Genomic DNA, 25,426 nt, shown 5'->3' on the forward strand with positions numbered 1-25,426 from the left:
AGGAGTATGTTAGGATAGAGGAAGAAACACACAGGTGGGACATAGATATCCAGGTGAATATAAACTGTGAATACTGCTGCATGTGACCTAATACTTGTTAATATAAAACCAAAGAGAGACAAAATAAACAAACTGATGATTGCATTAATGCTTAAATATACATATTTTCTATTTTGTCGTTTAAAGGATAAAAGTTTATTTAGGTTATTTGTCACTAATAAGTACCTGTGTATCTAATACATTATCACCTGTAGAGAGGTGCTCTGGAACACAATAAGAATAATTTATAAAGCTACAGTTAACTATGTAGTAAAGAATGGTTTAGGTTTAATAAAAATCCAATTTAATTACTGCATCAGCATTGGTAATAAGAAAAAAACAAATGCACTCCAGCGAGTGCATAGAGCAATTTTAAAAGCTACTCAATTTACACAAAACCAGGTTTTTCATTTGTATTTTTAAAATCCTTGATAGTATCATTAAAACACTTGAGAAACTTTACTCTTAGAACAATGTTATTTGATGACATCATTTAATAGATATTTATTTATTAAGTGAACACCTACTATGTACGCTAGACACAGAAGATAAGGAGGGAACAAAACAGATAAAAATACCTTTCTAAATGAAGCTTATGAAACTTATATTCTGGCGTAGGGACACAACACACACACACACGCGTGTGCGCGCACATGCGCATTATAGAATTAATAATCCTACTTCCTCAAAACGCTTAGTGGTAACAGAGTGGTATGTCCATTCCAATAAAGCAAGGGCAGACGACAGAAGAAGGGTAGAAAGGGCATGCTACAATTTGCACCGGAATGAGCTTAGCTATGCTACCCAGACTCCTTAAATTCATAGTCATGAACCTCAAGTGGACCCCTCTTGCTACTCAGCAAATACACCTCTTCATGTTTCCCTACTCTATGATTGTTTCATACCTTCTCTTTTCACAAACACCCAACAGCTTTTTTCCCCATCCTCACCTTTAGCTGTCCCCCTACTGTTCCTTCTTCACCAGATAACTTGAAGTTATCAGAAAATAAAGTCTCCCACAATCCCCCTCCCAGAGCATCTGCATCTGCATATAGTACCTTCCTTCTGGATACCCCAGATCTGGGCTGTCCGGTATGGTAACCCCAGCCACATGGGGCTAGGGAGCCTATGACATGAGGCTAGTTTAAATTGAGATGTCCTGAAAGTATAAAATCCACCCTGGATTTCAAAGACAATATGAAAAACTGAATGCAAAATATCTCATTTAATTTGTTAAGATTGGTTACATGTTGAAATAATATTTTGGATATATTCTGTTATATAGCCTATTATTAAAATAAATTTCCTCTGCTTCTTTTTACTTTTTTTTGAAATGTGGCTATTAGAAAATTTAAAATCCCCTCTGATGCTTACATTATAATTCTGTAAGGCAGGGCTGCCCTACAAGGACTCTGGACTTCTATCTTAAGCTGATCTCTCCTCTCCTATAGAGGATGCGTAAGTGCATTGCACCAGCATGTCTCCCGTCTCTTCCCTACACGACTGCTTTGCTCCCCCTCCCTCCTGCATTTTCCACAGCAAGTACATAGGTTGTTATTCTCCTATCTTTACAAAGGTGTTCCCAGAGCTCCTCTTTCCTTGCCAATCAATGTCCCATTTCTCTGGTCTCCTTTTCAAGATCAGGCATGTTCAGGGAGGTATGACCGTAAGTCAGCCTCTGGTCTCCTTTTCAGCAAAACTTCTCAAGAGTATCCTATATTCTCAGTTTTTGCCTTCCCTATTGGAAAACTCTCTATTACCACCGCCCTCCCCCAAAATGAAAGCGTATTGGTTTTTTATGGTTGACGTTTACATGGTAACAATCTTGTGGTCAATCCCAAGTTGGCATCTTATTTGACCTGGCATCATCATGTGCAGAGTTGATTATCTTCCTTCTTGACACGGTTCCTTCAGTGAGCTTCCAGAACACTCCATTCATAGAACATCCCTCCAACCTTTCCCATTACTCCTTTTTCACCCTCCGTTTCTGGAATATTCTTTCCCTCGAAGCACTTACTTTTGATGTGTTCTGCCTTAGTCTTCTCTTTACACTTATTTTCTGGGTGATTTTATGTAGCCCCAAGAACTTTCCACCTTTATCTTCAGACACACCCTCTGTCAGAGCTCCAGATTATTATATGTGAATAACTAGCCCCTTTCTCTCTTTAGGTTTCTAATTAGCCCACCACATTTGGTGCTTTCAAAACTGATATTCTACCCCCTCAACTCCAAATCTGCTCCAGCTGTAGTTTATTCATCTCAGTGGATGGCAACGCTTTTCCTGTTCTTCAGACTAAAAACCTACAAGGAGTCATTTTTAAGTCAATCTTTCTCTGCACTCAGATGCTATTAGGCAATGAATCTGTTGTCTCCAGTTTCAAAACAGAATGACAATTCCAGCCACTTCTCACCACCTCCACTGCTGTCCCTGGGAATGCACCTTTATCCTCTCCTCCCTGGTACTCAAATAGCCTCTCAGCTGTATTCTCTGTTTCTACTCTTGCTCACTGTAATGTGCCCTCAACAGAGAATCCAGACCAATTCTTTTTGAACACAATCTAGACCACATTGCTCTTAAGAGTACCTGAAGCCTGCAATGATTCTCCATTACATTGGAATAAAATCCAATAGGTCCACAATATTATACCTAAAAAAACTCTACCTAATCTTCTTTCCCCCTCAACACTCTCCCACTGTTTTCTCTTTGGACTAATTTTCTACTAACTGTTCTCCTTCCTAAATATGCTGAACCACACTGGTGTCCTCTCTATTTCTGCTTTATCGGTTGACATCTCTGCTTTATAAGTTGACACTGGTTGTTTGCTCTGCCTGAAGTTTGTCCTCTAGGTCGTAATGTAGGGCAATGTTTTACCCACTTCAAGTTTTTGTTCAAACACCAAATTACTGATGAGGCCACTGGGCAAATTAATAAGAACATTTTTGCCATTCCCCATGCCTATGTCCCACACCTTTCTAATAAACTGCTCTCTCACTAAGATGTGGAAAGCCTGATCTTTCAAAATCCAAATATGTACATTAAAGCGTTTAGGTTAAGCAATTATTGGTTCATTCTCCACCATCTGCCATCAGTGACAAGATTTCTTTTTGCTTGACTGCCAACTTTCTCCCAGAAAGCTAGAATAAATAATGAATATTTTTAGTCGTGAGGTTTCTTTGAACTTTTCAGGAAAAAAAAAAGAAAAACACCTGACGAGTGGAAGAAAAGGGGAAAGAAAAATTGGGGATTTCATTGATAATGGCATGTGAAGAGAGAATGAAGATTGATTACACTGTGGAGAGGCTTCTATTGGATTTTGTATTTTCTTTGTTGTCTGAAATGCCAGAAGCAAAGTCTGTGTTTCCCTGGTGGATGCACACTAGACACAGAGTTGCAGACAGCTTGGACAGAGACCCAGACTGAAATCAGCAAGGTTTTTTTTATTTTACTGCAACTTTAAAAAGAAAGTGGGTGTTTGTTGAATACACAATATCTCTAATGATATAGCCTTTTGCTACTTTTTATTAAAGTCAGTTTTATTCCCCTTAGTTAAGGAAGGCACTCCCATGAAAGAGAGAGAGAGAGAAGTAAATAAAACCTGAATCAGGACTCATTGTTCACCTCATTTGTGATTAACAAAAGTAACCCTTAGAGCATCTTGTGTTTCATTAGTGGAGATGTGCAGAACCTCTAAATAACACAACTTGCTCTCCACCCCACCCCGCCCCCATTCTTTGTATCCTTTTGGTTTTAATTAAAACATTCTTATCTCTTGTAGCTCATATTGTTGGTTTGAGAGTTGTTGGTGTTGTTGTTTTTTTTTTTTTTTAAAGCCCATATTCTATCTCCTTCTAAGTCTATAGTAAAAGTGAATTAAGAATCATGCAGTGATTTTCTTGAACCAGTGCCAAGGTAAGAGTAACTTTTACGTAATTCCTTTAAATTCATTCTGGGATCTTCAGAGATCCACAATATTTGATCGGATCAAAGATTGAATAAAAAAGCAAATTCTCTAAATTCTCTAAATCTAAATACAGTAAACTGACTTTTTGGGGAATTATTTACTATTTTTAAAAGTTTATTATATCAGCTTTCCTATACTGGGATAATTTTTTTAAAAGATTTTATTTTATTTATTTATTTGAGAGAGAGAGAGAGCACAAGACGGGGTAGGGTCAGAGGGAGAAGCAGACTCCCCGCCGAGCAGGGACCCCGATGTGGGACTCAATCCCAGGGCTCTGGGATCATGACCCGAGCCAAAGGCAGTAGATTAACCAACTTAACCCAGGCGCCCTATACTGGAATAGTTTTTTAAAACCATAAAATGGTAGTCAGCTTATCCTACCTAATTTGATCATTCAAATCAATGTTGGTGATCTGACCTTTTTCAGGAAAGTCCTTCACCACTTTCAATCTCATATGTATACTCTGGATATATTTTCTGTGTTTTTAAAATTTGTTTTATGGACCAATATGAATATAGACAATAAGATTTGAGATATACTCTGGCCAGCGTGTATCTTTCTTGGATTGCTAAATGGAGTAGGGCACTTCCATAATAATTTGTATTACTGTGTTTATTTGAAGAAACAGCTGTAGTGGTTTGGGCGTGTATTGTCTTTAAATCTCTAGCACAGTGCTTCAGCTATAGATAATTATAATTAAAATTAATTGTAGTCTGAAAACAATTTTCTTTTAAAACAACATTCTACATTAGGAGTTTCTTTGAAGCATGTAACCAAAAATAATTTCTTTAATTACATTTATTTCAGTCTAAATGGAGATGTTTATTATTGGATAGAACAAGGGGACAATTTGCCTATGTTTTCCCGAGTTCTTAGAATAAATAGAACTTTCCTGTATGATAAAAAAAAAAAGGCATGTATTGTTCTGTGCTTTTATTACAACTGTTCTGTTAACAAGATGCAGGTACAATGTAACTAAGAATAGACAGTTATAACAAGACAAAATGAAAGAAAATTGTGTATGTAGGAAAGAGTATCTTAGCAGTATCTGTTTACATAGATTTTGAGATGGTATGAAGTACCTCTAAGTTTCTCATATCCTTTACAATATCTCCCTGCCTATGTCAGAGATTAATACAGATTTTGTACACAACTGAATTCTAGATGGTTATTTGATAAGAAATTAAGTCACTTTAATGACAGGAATCTATTCTAGACAGTTATGTCTTTTTGTAATGATGTTTTCTGAAATTATAAAATTAATAATTTGTGTAATTTAGAAATTACAAAGGGGCGTAAAATTTAAGCTTCATTAATTTTTTTCATTCATATTTCACTTTTTTTTGACAATGCAGTGTACTTTATTATGGCATTTTATGTAAATATAGGTTATGGGGTAATCTATATGTTTCTATAACTTAATATTCTATTAATATCTCCTTTATTATAGTTTCCAGTCTAGGTTTTGCCTTGTTTAACAAATCCTTTGTGTTTTTGAGTTTATAAGGACATTTTCTTATTTTCTCCTATAGTTTTAAAGTTTACTCTCCTGCCTTTCATCCTTTAGTAAATTTTGAGTTTATTTTTTTGTATGTTGGCCAATATGGATTTTTTTAGTATGTGTCATCTAATTCATGTTATCCAATATTATAAACATTTTTCAAATTAAAAAATTAAAGAATTTATATGCCACTAGATTCTACAAGTAACATTTAGTAAATTATTTTTTAAGACACTCAATTTATCAATCGCTCTATCCACTAACATATTCTATTTTTGAATGAATTTCAAAGTATATTGCAAACATCAATAAACACTTTGATACCCTGAATATTCTGAATACTTTCATATGCATATTACTAACTAGATCTCCGTATATGAGTATAGATTTTATGCAAAAATTACATACAGTGAAATATACAAATATTGAATGTATATATAAATCACAGATATTTCAATGTTCCTAACTGATAGTTATATTTCTGGGTCTGGTTATGCTGTTCACTTTAGCTTTTGGAAACAGGTTGTTTTATGTCTTGCTTTTTTGCATGTTCTATGATTTTTGATTGAAAGCTAGACACTATTTGTAGACTACTGAGGGAAATGACAAGTACACCCAGAAATGGGCCCACCTTTTCATCTGTCAAACAATTAGTATGAGGACTTGAGTCAATCTTGTCAGTAATTGAGCTGAGTGTGGATTTTGTTTTTGTCACAGTCACCTACAGTGACTACACAGGTTTCAAATTCCCTCTGGGATGGGCTGCTATTTCCTTGGGGTCCCTATAATGTCTGAGATGCTTAGATTTTTTTTTTTTTCCTGAGTCTCTGCTTCTTCTCCAATGTTCATTAGTCCATGAACACTTGTTCCAAAGTGGAGATCTTGTCCACGTTCTTGCTGTTTCCCCAGCAAGAGGCTGCTCTTGATTGCACTCTGGAATTATCATTGAGTGGTGATGTGGGATTGAGTTCTACTGTGTGGACCCATGGAACTTTGTACTTGGGTCTCCAAGAGTGGGGTTTTCTCAGCATTCCCTTCCCAATCCCCCCCTATGGCATATAGATTATGTCTTGTACTTATAAGAGCTCTTTAGTAAGACAGAGAGAGTTTCCTGCCACTCCTTCAGTAGTGGCGGACTTTTGCTCTACATTAGCTCAGGATACCGTGCCCAAGAAGATTTCATACCTTTACTCCCAGATGGGAAACTTTGTTGCCACCTTTTACCAGAAACAGTGGATCTTACTGCAGTTCTTATTTATTGAAAATGATGGTATGAGTTTTACATATGACTAAAGAGAATTTTTTAAAATACTTAACAGAGACTTCTAATCTTTACTTAGCAGACTATTATAATCTTTAAAGTTTCTTCAGGATATATTTGCCACATTAGCTTTAATTTATGAGAAGGATAAATTGAATTAAAGATAATTTGTAATGCTCTGCGTTCAGAGTCCGATAATTGCTTTAACATATTTCTTTCAACAGTATCATCTCATATCAAATGTTCTTATGCTAATTTTTATTTTTGAGTATTTTTAGGAAAATATCTTAAGTTATGACTTACCTTCCCAAACATGGGTGGCTGCCAAATCTGTCAAATCTAGCAGACATTCTAGTTGTCAATTGCTTTCACTCTTCTAATTAAAAAAAGATAAAGAGCACTTTATTTAACTAAGTGATCTATATAGAATACACACACACACACACACACACATTTCTGTGTCTTTCAAAAAACCCATTCTAGTCCTTTTTAAAGGTTTAAACTTCTCCGGCTAACCTGACAAAGCTATCATGTACATTTTTCCCCCCGTACATATGGATAAATTGTGGACATTAGTAACTCATCAAGTGATTCATGACATTGTGCAATTTAGTAGTACTTGCTATCTGAAATAAAATCTGTACCTTATTGACTCACTTTAGAGATGTCTTTATAAATTGCTGTCTGACAGGTTCTCCCCAAATTCTATAGCAATTAAGGCTCCCTCTCAGTCCAGCCAGCATTGTGGAATAGTGAATTCCCTATTCTACTTCTAGTATGGCAGCTAAGACTCAGAAGCTAAGGATTGCTTACACCAGACCCTGGGAACCCTTTGCCTGATATTCCAGATGGACAGTGAAAAAAAAAAAGTAGACGAGATTGGAAGGAAACATCTTTCTTAAAAATGTTCCAGTAACCTTAGAGATAGAATGTTCGTAGTCCAGGATGTAGTCCAAGTTACTATGATTCCTTTTTTTAAAATAGCCCAGTTTTGAAAGCAAAGATTTTATGGTTTTGGAGAAGTTTTAGGTTCACACAAAATTGAGGAGAAGTATGGAGATTTCCCATATACCCCTCCCCCTGCTCCATCACACACACATGATTATCCACACATAAGATTATCACACCATTATCAACCACCAACAGAGTGGTACATTTGTTAAAATTGATGAACCTACAATGACATGCCATGATCATGCAAAGTCCATAGTTTACATGATGTTTCACTCTTGGTGCTGTCCATAATTACTTTTTGAGTAGCATTACATAAATTATGCTTTTCCTTGTTTTATTTGTGTTGTGTGTTCAGAATGACAACCTGAGATCAGAAGTGGCCTCCAGCTTGACAGCGAGAGTCAGAGCCAGCTGGTTGACAAGTGGTAAGTACCTGGGCAGACTCTCTAGGAGTCTCCAAAGAGGAGGGGCTTCTTGTCCTTCAAGTAGCTGTCAGGCATGTGGCCAACCCTGAACATTGAAAAGGCTCTTGGGATTGTTAGCTGCCAAATCCCATCTGGATACCATAAAAAGAGAGCTCAATTTAAAGCCGTGTCAGGCAGCTAAACTAACAGAGAGTTTGCCAGGATGCTAACGTGTTCTTAGCCATTTTCCAGCCCTTTGCAGAAGACTGACCATTCAGATTACTGCCTGTGGAACAGTCTCATGTCAGAAACAGCTAGGAGAATCCCTCAGATGTGAGGAGAGAGTTTTGCGAGCTCAATTGATGTGCCGTTAAGAATCCATAACACTGAAAACAGACAATGTATCTCAAAGAGGTTCAAGGTCATGTTTAAAAATGTGGACTCACCAATATTTCATGTTTTTTAAAAGAAATAATTCCTCGGCATAAGAGACAATGAAGTTTTCACATTTGAGGTCATCTAAAACTCAGTGCTGCCCAGCACTTTCCTTTCCCCTGGGCATCTTTCCCATCTTTCTGAACCTTAATTAGTCCCAACATTGTTAAACCAAAGTAATTTCAGTCATGATTACATAAAACAGAACAAATCAAACAACTCCAAATCTTCTAAAATACTCACTATTTGTAAAGCAACTAGTAATGCTAGTAGTGACAAACAGGTAGAAAGAACTTGGAGGAAAAAAAGTAATACAAGTGATTTATCATGAGGTTCCTCAACTACTTCCTATAAAACAAAACATTATATTTAGACTTTTGAAATAACTATACTGAAAACCATTGGATGTTTTGTTGGATATTAATTTAAAGTGGATATTATGCATTTATTTCCTACTAGACATAATTGGTGAGTATCTGTCTCAGTTAAAGACAAGTTATGTCTCATTTATTTACACAAGCTAGTTAAATTTTCACTAATTAAACTCATGGCTTAATTATCAGCACTGGTTACAACCATAAAAAGAAGTATAATCTATAAATACCATATGTAAGAAAGGTTTATGTTTTCTCTTTGTAAGGTTAACTAAGCTTTTTTAGGAAGTGTTAACATCTGATTCCAGGAGATGTGCTCAGATTAAGAACCCCCCAAATTAAAACCTTGACTTGTCAGATTTAATGCAAGAACCAGGCATTACCTTGCATGTAAATAATTTACTGCTGAAAGTTACCTAAGTATAATGACCAGTTAACTTCACCACCACCAAGGTGATAGGATAATGTCACTAATGAAAGGCTGTTAGAATTCTCCACACAACATTATCAATTGAAGTTATAAGAAATCTATCTGGGTTGGACAAAAAAAATCTCTTCCTAAGAATCTGAGATTTCAAAGTTGTTTTCATGACTGCATCAGTGGTGATAGACTGACTGTATTCTAGGGTGAAAACATTTTGAGTTGAGAGAATGCTAAACAGAAAAACTTGAATTAATTCTCCAGGATAATCTAGACATCAAAGTCAAGCTTCATTCTTTTTGTGTGGGATGAGCTGAAAAACTGAAGAATTAATTGGTTACATTTTATTTTGTTGATGCTTGTCTTTCAGTGCTCTATTTTTAAAGTGAAATTAGTACTTTCCATAAGATTTAAAGCCTAAGTCAAATGCTGTGAGACAATATCTGTAATTCCAAATATTATATTTCTTTACTTGTAATAATTCATTAAAATAGTAACTTCAGACAAGTGGTGTTAATTGTCAACAGCCTGTCTCTACTTTGCTCTAGGGTGTTGGTTCCAATGGACAACACCTGTGCAAAATAATTATTCCCATTCTGACCTGGATCAGGGCTGGTTTTTGTCTTAAATGTCATCAAATAGAAACTTGTGTACCTTCCTTTTCCTTACTAGGTAGTTCTTTAAAAGAATCTTCCCTCTCCCTCAGCCCCTTGCCCTGCCCGAGCTCTGTCTGTCTGTCTGTCTGTCTGTCTAAATAAATAAATAAATAAATAAATAAATAAAATCTTTAAAAGAATCTTCCACTAATTGGTTAAACATATTCATATATGTGAGTGTGTTTATACTATGAAAATATAAATAATATAATTTGGTAAATATGTTTGGTAATTCTACCCAAATAAGGAAACGTTCTAAAAGCCTTAGCAGACACTTTCTTAAGCTATATCCCTTTATAGCACATCCAATCAGTTCTATCTATTCTTTGTTTAACTGTAAGGCTCTCCTTATATTTCTAAGGTGTTAGGTTTTAATGCAATAACCAAATGAGTTTAAAAGTATAATCCTCTTGTGGCTGTCAGCCAGGGGCCATCCTCAGCCCCCGGTCTGCGCTCCATTTCATGTGCCCCCTCATCTGCTGATGCATCTTCAAAGATGCCATGTAGTGTAGTCCTCACATTTCAAAATCGTCTCACTTTTCTTTCTCTGCCTTGTACTACCAGCTGAATAAGTCTCACTACTTTTAAGGGCTATCTGATTGAGTCAGGTAATTTCTGTTTCTCAGCTGCCTTGGACTAATTGTATCTGCAAAATCCTTCACAATAATACCTAGATTAGTGTTTGATTATATCCTCAGGAGATGGGATTATTTGGAGGAGTCACATTTAGAATTCTGCCTGTCACACAAATAAAGTCTGTATTTATGCAATAGTAGTGTGTCATTTTAATTTCTTAGTTTTGATCACTGAATTACAGTTATGCAAGATGTGAACATTCGGGGAGCCTGCAGAGATGGCATTCAAGAATATTGTAGAGTTTTTGCAACTTTTCTGAGAGCCTAACTTTTTTTTTTTTAAAGATTTTATTTATTTATTTGAGACACAGAGAATGAGAGACAGAGAGCATGAGAGGGAGGAGGGTCAGAGGGAGAAGCAGACTCCCTGCCGAGCAGGGAGCCTGATGCGGGACTCGATCCCAGGACTCCAGGATCATGACCTGAGCCGAAGGCAGTCGCTTAACCAACTGAGCCACCCAGGTGCCCAAACCTAACTTTTTTTTTTAAGTAATAAATATATATGGCATTTATATAAGTTTTGGAGCATAATAACAAAATGACTGCCAATGAGAATTTGAGAAATAGAATTTGAGATCTAAAACACCAGTGATAATAATAATAAGATTCTCTTGTCTTTTTTCTAATCCATTTACAATTTGCCCCCATCCCATTGTAACCAGGGGTACTCACCTTCATGAATTTTGTAATTATTTCCTTACTTTCTTTACAGTTCTAAAAAAAAATCTCTAAATTCTTAAACCATAGGAACCTTTTTATAAATGGTGTCAATTTTTCATGATCTCTGCCACTTGATATTTTTCACACAATATTATGATTTTGTGATCAGTTTAGTGTAGTTCCTTAATTTTCAGTGCTGTACAGTATTTGTCTGTGAGCACATGCCACAATTTATCCACAATTTTTTCTTGATTAATATTTGGTTTCTAGTTTTTCCTGTTGTTATTTTGTTATTATAAATATTTTTTCTCTCGATATTCTTGTACCTTTTATCTGAGGCCCTTACAGAGATTTCTCTAGGCTCTAAAGTCTAGATTATATGTCTTGTAGTAAAATTGCCAATCTTCACTTTTACTGTTTTCAAAGTGACTGCACTAATTTTCACAACCACTGCCAAATATTTGAGAACTCCCATTGCTCATAATAGTATTGACCAACTTTTAAAGTTTTGTCAGTCAGTGAGTTTAAAGTATCTTATGTGCTCTTAATTTCCACTTTCTTGAATATTAATGTAATTGAGAATCATTTCACATTTTATTAGCCATTTATTAATCCTCTGTAAAAGACTTGTTCATGTATGTTACCCATTTTATTCCTGTTTCAGTGCTTGTTATTTACTCATTGGTTTTCCAGAATCCTACATATTTTTCTTCTGATAATATTTGTAACATATACCTGCCTCTGGCATATGGCTTTTAATTTCTTTATGGTGTCTTTTGATGAACAAAAACTCTTATTAACAAAATAAAATTTCTCAATCTTTAAAAAAACTCAATCCTTAAGAAAAAGCCCTATAATCCCAAACTTTACTTCAAAGTTAACAACACAAAACTGTCTAAATGGTTTAATATAAATTACATTACAGTGTAGGAGGATATGCTGTACTTTGAGCTTTGCATTGAAAAGTGAACAAATCATCAAAAGAAAAAATTAATGACTTATATAAGCAAACACACATGATTTGATTGAGGGCTTCTTTTGCTTTCTTTTTAATTGATTTGAAAATTTGAAATCTATAATTCTTCTTTTACTATTTACCCCAAATATTAATGTGAAATTTAATTTAAATTTAAACTTGAATTTAACTTTTAACTTAAATTTAATGTAAATTTTAACTTCGGCAAGTCTACCTTTGCTCCCTATTTCTTTTAACATACTTCTAAAAATTGTGTTATTATGTTTTAAAAATATAGTTCTCAATAGAGAATAATATCTTTTCAGAAGTTTGGTAATAATATTCAATTCTTGTCCAAATATCAGAGTTGCCATTTAGAACTCAGATGTTTAATTGAAATTCCTTTTTGATTTGTATTTTCAAACTATCAAGTATTAAATTTTCTCTATACTTTTACTTTTTTGAAGCAACAACTAAATTTATTTAGATGCCATTTATTTAAATGTAATTAATTAACTAATTAATTAAATAATTTAGGGCTTTATTTTACTTTCAAACTCTGTGGGTTACAAATTATCTAGGTCTAGAAATTTCTCAGGTATTCTTTCCAGGTGGTCTGTCATCTCTTGCTCTCTCAACAGTTCTTTGTCTATTATTCTTAAACTCAATTACGTATTTTCCATTCCTTTCACACCCTGTGCTATTTTCTGGATACTTTATTTGGTTCTTTCTCTGACAGTAAATTCCTAATAAACTACATCTCATCCACTGAGTTTTAAAATTTAAGGTACTATAAATTGCCTGTCCATATTTTTATGCAGATTCTTTTATTCAAATATGTTTGTTCGTGTTTACTCTTCATTCCACACTTACACTTTCAGTTTCCATTTTATGTTCTTAAATGTTACAGATGTTTATTTATTTTATATTCCATACTTAATAATCCCGATAAAACTTCCTATTTCTAACGTTCTTTTTGTTTCTTTTTTAGTGAACTCTTATTAATGTGCTAAAGCACATTCTTAGTGTGTGTTGTGATTTTCTATAGTGTATTCCTTTGAATCTTATATTTAAATTATTTGAGCAGTGATTTCAGGTATTTTCCTCCAATGAAGAGTTTTATTTGCCTGGATTTCATTTAAAAACATTCTTAGTTTTCTGTTTTTGTTTCAAATTTTATGCTTAGTGGATCATTTAGGCCCAAGTCTGCATGAAAGTTGGCTTGTGGTCAATACTCAGAAAAGATACCTCCTCCATCCCATACTTAAGCCAGATCAGACAGATTGTCCTGTGGGTTTTTTTTTTTTTTTTTTAAGATTTATTTATTTATTTGACAGAGAGACACAGCGAGATAGGGAACACAAGCAGGGGGAGTGGGAGAGGAAGAAGGCTTCCCGCAGAGCAGGGAGCCCGATGCGGGGCTCGATCCCAGGACCCTGGGATCATGACCTGAGCCGAAGGCAGACACTTAACGACTGAGCCACCCATGTGCCCCTGACCTGTGGGTTTTGAGTGTCTGTTGTGTTAGTGTGTGTTCTGAGATAGAGATTGTGTATGTGAGAGTATTAGGATACTTATACTTCACCTATAACTGAGTGCTGGGTTCTGGCATGATAAGGAGACTTTGATCTGGCATTTCTGATTGAGAATGTTCTAGAAGTGTCTTTATTTTCTGATGTGATTAAAAAGAACAGATTTAGCAAATTCTTCCAGGACAACAGTCAGCTTATCTTGTTTCTTTTTCTTGATTCACACTCTTTTGCTCCTTCTTCCTCCTCACCCTCCTCTTTCTTTCTTTCCTTCTTTTGCCTTTGGTGATTTCCCTTAATTTATTTACAGTCACACCATTCCATAAAGATATTTATAATTTATATAATTATATATCATATGTATATACATAATACATAACAGATAAGATATATATAGTATATAATAATCAAAAAACATAGGAACATATAAAACACCATATGGCATATATATTATATGATATATGATTTGTTATATAACATATATGTTCTCTCTATATAAGATAATATATATTATATATAAAATCTTATAACATTATATAATATTTATGTTATACATTATATTATATACATTTTATATTATTATATTCGTTTTACATACATAAACAAAATGTTTATCACAAATACAAATGATAATAATATTAAATATAGTTATATTATATATATATTCATACACATATTAAAATATAATATTAACCTTAGCGTTTTTCAGTTAGTTTTCTTTTTTCAACCAAAGACCATAATATAATTTGCACGTATATGTAAAGAAACTCATGAATCATGTAATGTGTGATATAGTGAACCCTAGAACTGTCTATTATATCGGGTTACAAAATTTGTCTCTTTTTTATCTTCTTGTTTATTTAGAGTCTTCATCAACTTTTAGATTCTAAAGAAAAACCAGAGCAACAAAGCTGTCATTTCCAGATAAATTATCATTGTGACCTGGTCAATTTCCTTTTACAGTAGTTTTCTTAGAGGGGCACCTGGGTGGCTCAGTTGGTTAAGTGTCTGACTGCCCAGGTCATGATCTCAGGGTCATGAGATCGAGCCCCACGTGAGGCTCTGTGCTCAGTGTGGAGCCTGCTTAAGATTGTCTCTCCCTCTCCCTCTGCCTCTTGCCATACCTCCCCCACCCACTTACACATATATGCTCTCTCTCTCTCTCTCTAGAAAAAAAAAAGGTAGTAGATACATTCTCCATTGACATTTCCACTTTTAAAAGGAATATTGACTAGCAATAGCTATACAATTTAAATGTGTATAATCTTAAAGGATAATAGTACTAAATCAAAGAATATAGTGTTAAAAATGTGGAAAGAGAAAAATCTACTTAAAACCATTAGTTCAAGCCTTTATGTAAACATTGCAATAAGAGTACAGTCTTAAGATAGGGGTTGTATGGACAGGTTGGGTTTAGCCAGACTGGTGGAGAGTAAGAGTTATAGACTGTCTTACCACAGAGTCTTACCTGGGAGTCTTAAGAGGGTCAGTAGAAGATGGTTGATTCTTCATTTCTTCTTTCACAGTGAAGAATCTTATGATAAGAAAGAATCTTATGATAAGATTCAGTACAGTGTTTGTGTATTGAATTTTACACAATGAATGTTTCAAAGCTGAGCATGGGGATAAAATAGATATTTACCCCCTGAAAGTTGGGATAAAAATCTTTCTATTTTGTCTATGTAGTTTGGAACTTTATTATGGTAACTAATGAATATTCCACCTTTTAGTGGAAATTCGAACTGTTTGCTGTTTGAAAATACTCACTGGGAGAAGAGAAAAAGGTCTGAATTGATAATTTGCAATTATTCAAATTATTTAAGGGGCAAGGGAATACACAAGAATGAAAATTTTGGGTTTAGTGGATAAAATATGATTAATTACATTTTAAAAATGTAATTTAATATATTTGGAATATCATTATTATAAACTAATTTATAAGTATATTTTCAAATGAGAGAACAAAGTATTTCAGAGGCAAAATTTTCACCACTAAATTATTTCTATGTACTGTCAATTAGGAATTTTGAGTACCTGTGGGATTAAAGAGTTAAGACAATAATTAAAAAAATCAAAATTATAGACGATTATACCAACTGTAATTAATAAATTTAGGGAATAGAGTTGGGTGATTAATCTTTTGTTTTATTCCATGAGTTACTGAATATTTCATCTCCTTTGTTATAAACCTGTAAGAAATTAATTTCAAAATGTGTTTATGTGTGTGTTTAATTTATCACACAAGACCAATATGGAATAAGAGAATTTTCAAAGAGATTGAGTGCCTCTAATTTGATAAAACCAGAAATGAAAAACAAACAAACAAAAAGCAATCAGATGCTCTTGAAATTTAATAATGTATTACATTGCTGTGCCCATAATCTTTCAAACTATTTAAGTTTTTATTTTTCACGGTTTTCACCTATTAATTTAAATGTATGCCTTCATTTATTCACTTACGCTATGAACTGATCTGGAAAATTCAGTATTAAATATGTATTTCTACACAGATATTTTAGCTCAGAATTTTTAAATACATGAATTTATTTAAGTTTGTCTAAAGACATATTTCTGTCCAAGTTGTACTTCTTTCAAAGGAAATTCACTTTTAAAAGACAGATTAAGTCAAAATATGAAATGCTCTTATTTGTGGGTGAGAGAGGGGTGGCAAGGTGGGCCTGAGTATTTCATTCACTCTCCCTTGCAGTCTTCACTCTAATAAATCTTGAGTCTGTACCAGGGAAGCCAATTCCATGTAAAACACCTGGCACTCCATTTCTAAAACTTAATAAAGTCATCCACACAAAATATACTTTTATTTTTAGAAAATGCAGACTCTGCATGTGTTTGAAGGCTGAACGTGTCGTTTCTGGAAACCCTGTGAGGAGTCACCACACTCACTCCCGGGTGTGGGCAGGCTGTGAGATCATGATGCCCACCTCAGATCTGGAAGAGACACTAGGGACGCCTGGAATATACACCCTCCACTTTACATTTATGATATGATATTGAAAATACAATGGTGTCATAACAATCTACATTTTTTAATGCTTAAGCAGTGTATCTATGTGCAGTCTAACTTCCTGAGAAGATTATGGTATGTTTTTATTTAGCATCATATAAATGTGTGTGTGTGTGTGTGTGTGTGTGTGAAAATGTTCATTATAGAAAACATATCTTTGGGGTTGTATATTTTGGTTGGTGTTTTAATTCTATTCATTTAGATCAAAGGTGCGTGGTTGTGTGGGTCTGTTTGACCATGTAACTAATAGGGACATGGCCTTGGAGCTCTGGTCAGTTCCAGCTGTCTCTTACACTGTGGTTATCTTCTTATAATCTGGGCACCAACTGCAAGGCTTTCTCCTCCTGCTTAATTCTGAGGATTAGACTGTTGATTGATAAGATATTTGGCCTCTTTTTAAAAACATTAAAACATCTTTATGCTGACTATTTGCTGCCTTTCTGATCTTGAATATGGATCAATTTGATGTGATGTCAGTATGTTACAAAAGAGAAAAGTGTTTTCCTGATGATAAAGTTCTACTAGAAGACATTCCACAAACTCTAAGTGGATAGGTGGGTGGGTTTACTTTGAAAAGACCTGTGCATCGCACATTTTAAGGCACTTCAAGATTATTTTCTAGATTAAAAAATTACACATTGGATAACTATGTTTTATCTTCCAAGATGAGACAGATTATAAGACAAAGCTACAGCAGAAAGTGAATCAAGTGAGCGACCTAATTAGCATGAATAGTGTAGTAAATCTGTTATTCCATTTATTGACTCCTTGCATCCACTGAAAATAGCCAGAAAGTGCTTCAACCATGTCATGCAGCATCAAGTCTTAGCACCTTCCTAAATCTGTACTGCAATAAAGTAGGTCTTTCCAGCATTATTTGTTTACTAATATATTACCCTACCTTAGTTAGCTCCTGGTCAAGTAGGAAAAGTGAATGAGGATTCAACTATTTTGAAGAGATTAAATACTTGACATTTTATGTCAAGTTTCTTTTCATATATTATATATAAGTACTCTAGATTGACCATAATGGACAAACTTAGTCTAAAAGTATTTTTTTAATTATTACTAGTTTTTAAAGTTACATGAACAAAAATGGCATTTCAGTCTTTATATCTATGAATTCAGAGCCTGAAAAAAAATATTTTTAAGAGATAATATTTATATTCATTTAAACATAAAATTTATATTCATTTTTATGAGATGAATATGTGAAAAGTCATTTAAACCAGATGGTGTGGGTTCTTATTGAGAGATTATACTTATGAAATGCTCATGGTTTTTCAGTCCTTGGAGGAAAATTAATAAAACCTTTGATTCATTTTTGTTTGTGTTAGTAAACCAATTTACTTGTGTGTGTATGTGCATAAACATTTGCTAGCAATAACAGAAAAAGAAACAGTACATAGAACTTGATAGAAGGTTAAAATCTATACATTTGTGATTCTAGAAGGAGAGCAATCATCTGTTTATGAATCAAGAACCAGTTATCCAGAAAGATTCAATTAACATGTTAGCCTACTTTGAGGCTGATTTGGAAAGAGAGAGACAACAAGGAATAGTGAAAGTAAAGAGACATAAAGAAGAGAAAGAGAGAAAGGGAGAGAGTGGAAGGTGGACAGGGAAGGGGGAAAGAAAAACAGGTGGGAAGGGGTTAGAGGAGCCTGTCCTAAGAGCAAGGGTCTGGGATCTAGACTTCCTCACCTCATACAGCCTGGTTACCACCTTCTCTGAGACCTTGACTTAGTAACTTAATTTCCATGCACCCGTAAAATGGGAATATCAATAGTTCATTAATATTACATAGTTGTGAGATTTCATTGCATAAATTAGGAAATGCAATGCAGATGTGATTATGAAAAGTGTTGTTATTCTCCGTATCTTTGCTGTTGGAAGGATTAAAGGAGTTCACAGGTATCCAATGCTTACGACGGGTCACTTCTGCTATGCAGCATCTTTGTACAAAGGACTGGAACTATCTCAGGTGAACTAGAGGAAGGTCCTGGTCTTAGCTGGGCCACCGGGTGTATGGTGTGGCTGACAAAGAGGTAGCTGGATTACAGTGACCAGTTACTACTCCACAGCCACTCTGCTGGGTCCAACCTGCACAACCTCACGGGCTGACCTTGGGCTTTGAAACGGTATGCAGCATGGAGGATGTGCCAGCTCTTAGCCACTTAGGTACTTATAACACTGTGTGAAGGCCACTCCTAGATGAAGGAGGTTTTCAGCACTTTTGACTTACCAACAAGTAATGATGCCTCTTCCCTATTCAAGGAGTAAAAGTTTTTCATGACCCTCAACCCTTTTCCTGGGATGATTCCTCTCCCCTCTTGATGTCCTTGGGAGTCAAGGCCTCTCGTCCTCATCCATTCCTGTACCCCCAAATTCACCTTCTTCACCTTTACCCTTCCTTCTCCTCATCTCTTTTCTTCCTTCGTTTGCCTTCCTTTCACTTCCCTTCTCTTCATTTCCCTCCTGATCCAGCTCAGCACCAAGCGTTGGGCATGATTAGAATTCAAGAGATTGATTGGATCCTCAGCTAATGTGTCTGCAATATTTTTCTGTAAAATCACCATATTCTGTAACATCCACCACATCTGGAAAAAATGTTTGGTCATTTAATATTTTAGAAATTCTTTGAAAAGACAAGAAAAGAAAAGATGTGTTTTGATATCTGCTGCTCTATACATTTTTGCTTAAGAAGAGCATATTGGCCATATTGCTTATGATCTAATAGCTACACAATAGCTTCCCAAGTAAAATATTAGGGGCACATTAAAATATTAGAGATACATACATTCTCTTGGAGTTCATAGGATCTCCCTCCTCCAATATCAATACATAATTTTAAAAAGCTGTCAGTAAAAATAAATGGCAACTATAGATCAGAATGTCTCCAACTATATCTATTTTAATTATGTCAGTATTCATTAGAGTAAAAAAAATTCCCTTGACAATGTTATTTTACTTTAGCAGTAACAAAAATGCTGTCATATCAGAAGGATGGCAGTACTTTTATATACTAAAGATTAGCTCCAACACATTTCTTGAAAATTTTCTAGTTGCCAAGCTGAGAATTTATATGATTCTTTTATGTCCTGATTAAAATACATATTTAGGAATAGGTAACAAATCAAGACTTTGGAATTTATACTCAGTGAGGAATTTATATGGAAGTAAAATCTATTGTTAGAAAGATAAAGAGTGACCTTGCCTGCAAAAACGAACACAAAATTACTCCTGGCTTGGTTCTTTTGTTACTGTGCGTCAAGGATTGCATTTGATGACGTTGTTTTAAGAATTAGGGGTGCCTGGGTGGCTCAGTTGTTAAGTGTCTGCCTTCAGCTCTGGTCATGATCCCAGGGTCCTGGGATCGAGCCCCGCATCGTGCTCCCTGCTCTGCGGAAAGCCTGCTTCTCCCTCTCCCACTCCCCCTGCTTGTGTTCCCTCTTTTGCAGTGCCTCTCTCTGTCAAATAAATGAATAAAATCTTTAAAAAAAATTGTTTTAAGAATTATTCGGAAGCCTAAAAGAACTTTAACGTCTTGAGGCAATTTTCATTTGCTTCTGTCATGCACCTCTCAGAGAAACTAGCAGTATGTGGTCATCTAACCCCAATTTCAGGGACAGAGATTTGAGTTTGGAAGGGCAAGCTAGTTCATCCTTATTTCTGGGGGTACAGTTTCTTCAGGCCCCCATTTAAATTACAGAGTGTTCAGCAAAGCCCCATTTTGCATGGCTCTGAACATCAACTTTTATCCTCCCGATACTAACAAGAGCCTCAGAAATGCTGCTCATGCTCATTGGGTCTCAGCTACCTATTTTAGAATTGAAGAGTTTCTTTGGAGTTCCATCTCCTGCCAGATCTTGGTCCAGTTCTAGAGCTGTTTACACTTTACCTCTAATGCTTAACAGGAGGGTTGTTCTGAGTTTTCTTGTTCACTCTACTTGGGACAAATAGTCCACATTTTCTATACTTCAAAATAATTTTTTAGTTCCTAGGGACAATACATTTTTTTGGAACTTGAAAGCTTGTGAATAGGGTCTGGCAAGTCAAGGTTACCCACATCAAATCAGCCAAGGAAACTAAACTACTGTTGAACTTTTAATTCATTAGACTTGCCCAGTAAGCATTCTAATAATAATGACAAAAAAATGAGAGCAATGGTAAAATATGAAAAGAAACAAGTCCAGAGAGTTTCATGACAAGAGAAATGTAATCATCGGGAGAAAATCTTTATTAATTCATTCACTTGTTTATTTACTCAGCACATTTATTCAGTGAGTCACTTATGCTGCATTAGGCATTAAGCCCGGCATTGGGATTTAGTAGGTAGCATGGGTGATATTATCTTCTTAGATGGTTTAAATTCTGGCATGTGGTGAAATGTGTATTGCATTTTTATGAGTAGTAGACAGTCATCAGTGAGGGAGTTTCAACTTTTACATATAAATAGGCCTTAGAGATACCTTAGTCAAATTTCCTCTCTTACTGAAAAGGAAAAAGTTACAGAGTGACTCATTCATTTGCCCAGGGTCCCACAGGTTGTTAGCTGATGAATTTAGAATAAAACTCTTCCAACTCTCAAAGGGGTTCTTTTTGTTATATCAGAATAGCTTCTTTAATCAACTGAGTACATTGGACCATCTTTACAATTACATTAGAGACATTGGAAATAATGATGCAGGCTCTGAATTCATAGATATAATGACTGAAATGCCATTTTTGTTCATGTAACTTCAAAAACTAGTAATAATTAAAAAAAAACCTTTTAGACTAAGTTGGTCCATTATGGTCAATCTCGTGTACTTATACACAATTAAACTTGAAAATCGTTGTATCAAGCATGAATGAGCACTTGAAGCATAATATATATTAAATATTACCTATAAATCTGTAAGTTTTCTAAAGTTATTTTTTGCATCTCTCAGTTCTGCTAGCACTTTCCCACTATTCTCATTATTTTAGGTAATATAAAACGTTAGTTTTACATTTGTTTCCAGAATGAATTGCAATTTATGATGTTTAAGGAAAACAAAATAATTACTTAAACATTACATGCAATTGAAATGCCCTATGTGTGTGTGATATTAGTTATAAAGCTATAACATTTTTTTCAGCCTTTGATAAATCACTAAGTTCTACTAGTACATTCCCAACTAAATTCTTATTGGTTTTACTTTTCTACTAAAGTAAATTTTTAAAAATTTCACAATGAATATTTTACAGTATTTAAGTGAAATAAAATAGAAGTAAGTTATCTATAATACCAAAAGACATTTTTTAATTTTAATAATATTTGCAAAAGATTGATAGGTCAATTGCACTTTCTTTTAAATTTAATTTTATTATGTATGTAGTCACCATACAGTACATCATTAGTTTTTGTTGTAGTGTTCCATGATTCATTGTTTTCATATAACACCCAGTTCTCTATGTGATACGTGCCCTCCTTAATACCCATCACCGGACTAACCCATCCCCCCCATCCCCCTCCCCTCTAAAACCCTCAGTTTGTTTCTCGGAGTCCATAGTCTCCCATGCTTCGTCTCCCCCTCTGATTTCCCCCACTTCATTTTCCCTCCCTTCTCCTAATGTCCTCCATGCTATTCCTTATGTTCCACAAATAAGTGAAACCAGATGATAATTGACTTTCTCTGCTTGACTTACTTCACTAAGCATAATCTCCTCCAGTCCCATCCATGTTGATGTAAAAGTTGGGTATTCATCTTTTCTGATGGCTGAGTAATATTCCATTGTATATATGGACCACATCTTCTTTATCCATTCATCTGTTGAAGGGCATCTCGGCTCTTTCCACAGTTTGGCTATTGCAGACATTGCTGCCATGAACATTGGGGTGCATATGGCCCTTCTTTTCACCACATCTGTGTCTTTGGGGTAAATACCCAGTAGTGCAATTGCTGGGTCATAGGGTAGCTCTATTTTTGATTTTTGGAGGTACCTCCACACTGTTTTCCAAAGTGGCTGTACCAACTTGCATTCCCACCAACAGTGTAAGAGGGTTTCCCTTTCTCCACAACCTCTCCAACATTTGTTGTTTCTTGCCTTGTCCATTTTTGCCATTCTAACTGGTGTAAGGTGGTATCTCAGTGTGGTTTTGATTTGGATTTCCCTGATGGCTAATGATGATGAACATTTTTTCATGTGTCTGTTAGCCATTTGTATGTCTTCTTCAGAGAAATGTCTTTTCGTATCTTCTGCCCACTTTTTGACTTGATTATTTGTTTTTTGGGTGTTGAGTTTGAGAAGTTCTTTATAGATTTTGTATACCAGCCCTCTATCTGTAGTGTCATTTGCAAATATCTTCTCCCATTCTGTGGGTTGCCTCTTTGTTTTGTTGACTGTTTTCTTTGCTGTGCAGAAGCTTTTTATCTTGATGAAGTCCCCAAGGTTCATTTTTGCTTTTGTTTCACTAACCTTTGGAGATGTATCTTGAAAGAAGTTGCTGTGGTTGATGTCAAAGAGGTTACTGCCTATGTTCTCCTCTAGGATTTTGATGGATTTATGTCTCACATTGAGGTCTTTCATCCATTTTGAGTTTATCTTTGTGTACGGTGTTAGAGAATGGTCAAATTTCATTCTTCTGTATATAGCTGTCCAATTTTCCCAGCACCATTTATTGAAGAGACTGTCTTTTTTCCATTGCATATTTTTCCTGCTTTGTTGAAGATTATTTGATCATAGAGTTGAGGGTCCATATCTGGGCTCTCTATTCTGTTCCATTGGTCTATATGTCTGTTTTTGTGCCAGTCCCATGCTGTCTTGGTGATCACTGCTTTGTAATATAGCTTGAAATCAGGCAATGTGATGTCCCCAGCTTTGTTTTTCTTTTTCAACATCTCCTTGGCAATTCAGGGTTTTCTCTGATTCCATACAAATTTTAGGATTGTTTGTTCCAGCACTTTGAAAAATGTCATTGGAATTTTGATCGGGATGGCACTGAAGGTATAGATTTTTCAGGGTAGCATAGACATTTAACAATGTTTATTCTTCCGATCCATGAGCATGGAATGTTTTTCCATCTTTTTGTGTCTTCTTCAATTTCTTTCATGAGTGTTCTGTAGTTCCTAGAGTATAGATCCTTCACCTCTTTGGTTAAGTTTATTCTGAGGTATCTTATGGTTTTTGGTGCTATTGTAAATGGAATATTTTCTTTAATTTCTATTTCTACAGTTGCATTGTTAGTGTATAAGAAAGCAACTGATTTCTGTGCATTGATTTTGTATCCTGCCACATTACTGAATTGCTGGATGAGTTCTAGTAATTTGGGGGTGGAGTCTTTTGGATTTCCCACATAATGTATCATGTCATCTGTGAAAAAAGAGAGTTTGACTTCTTCTTTGCCCATTTGAATACCTTTTATTTCTTTTTGTTGTCTGATTGCTGTGCTAGGACTTCTAGTACTATCTTGAACAATAGTGGTGAGGGTAGGCATCCTTGACGTGTTCCTGATCTTAAGGGAAAGGCTCTCAGCTTTTCCCCATTGAGGATGATATTCGCTGTGGGTTTTTCATAGATGGATTTTATGAACTTGAGGAATGTTCCGTCTATCCTATACTTTGAATAGTTTTAATCAGGAAAGGATGTTGTATTTTGTCAAATGCTTTTTCTGCATCAATTGAGAGGACCATATGGTTGTTCTCTCTCCTCTTATTAATGTGTTCTATCACGTTGATTGATTTGCTAATGTTGAACCACCTTGCATCCCAGGGACAAATCCCACTTGGTCATGGTGGATGATCCTTTTAATGTATTGCTGGATCCTATTAGCTAGGATTTTGTTAAGAATTTTGGAATCCATATTCATCAGGGATATCAGTCTGAAATTCTCCTTTTTGATGGGGTCTTTGCCTGGTTTGGGGATTAAGGTAATGCTGGCCTCATAGAATGAGTCTGGAAGCTTTCCTTCTGTTTCTATTTTTTGAAACAGCTTCAGGAGAATAGGTATTATTTCTTCTCTGAATGTTTGGTAGAATTCCCCAGGGAATCCATCAGGCCCTGGACTCTTGTTTTTTGGGAGGTTTTTGATCACTGTTTCAATCTTGTTACTGTTTATTGGCCTATTCAGGTTGTCAATTTCTTCCTGTTTCAGTCTTGGCAATTTATAGGTTTCCAGGAAGGCATCCATTTCTTCCAGCTTGCTCAATTTATTGGCATATAGTTGTTGATAATAATTTTTAATAATTGTTTCTATTTCCTTGGTGTTAGTCGTGATCTCTCCTCTTTCATTCATAATTTTATTTACTTGTGTCCTTTCTCTTCTTTTGAATAAGTCTAGCCAGTGGTTTATCGATCTTATTAATTTTTTTCAAAGAATCAGCTTCTAGATTTGTTGATCTCATCTACTGTGTTTCTGGTTTCTAATTCATTGATTCCTACTCTAATCTTAATTATTTCTCTTCTAATGCATGGCTTAGGCATCGTTTGTTGCTTTTTCTCTAGTTCTTTAAGGTGTAAAGTTAGTTTATGAAGTCAGGATATTTCTGTTTTTTTGAGTGAGGCTTGGATGGCTACGTATTTCCCCCTTAGGACCGCCTTTGCAGTATCCCATAGGTTTTGGACCGATGTGTTTTCGTTCTCAATGGTTTCC

Source organism: Mirounga leonina, unplaced genomic scaffold (genome assembly GCF_011800145.1).
Source record: "Mirounga leonina isolate KUSES-001 unplaced genomic scaffold, KU_Mleo_1.0 Mir_95, whole genome shotgun sequence".
Lineage (NCBI taxonomy): Eukaryota > Metazoa > Chordata > Mammalia > Carnivora > Phocidae > Mirounga > Mirounga leonina.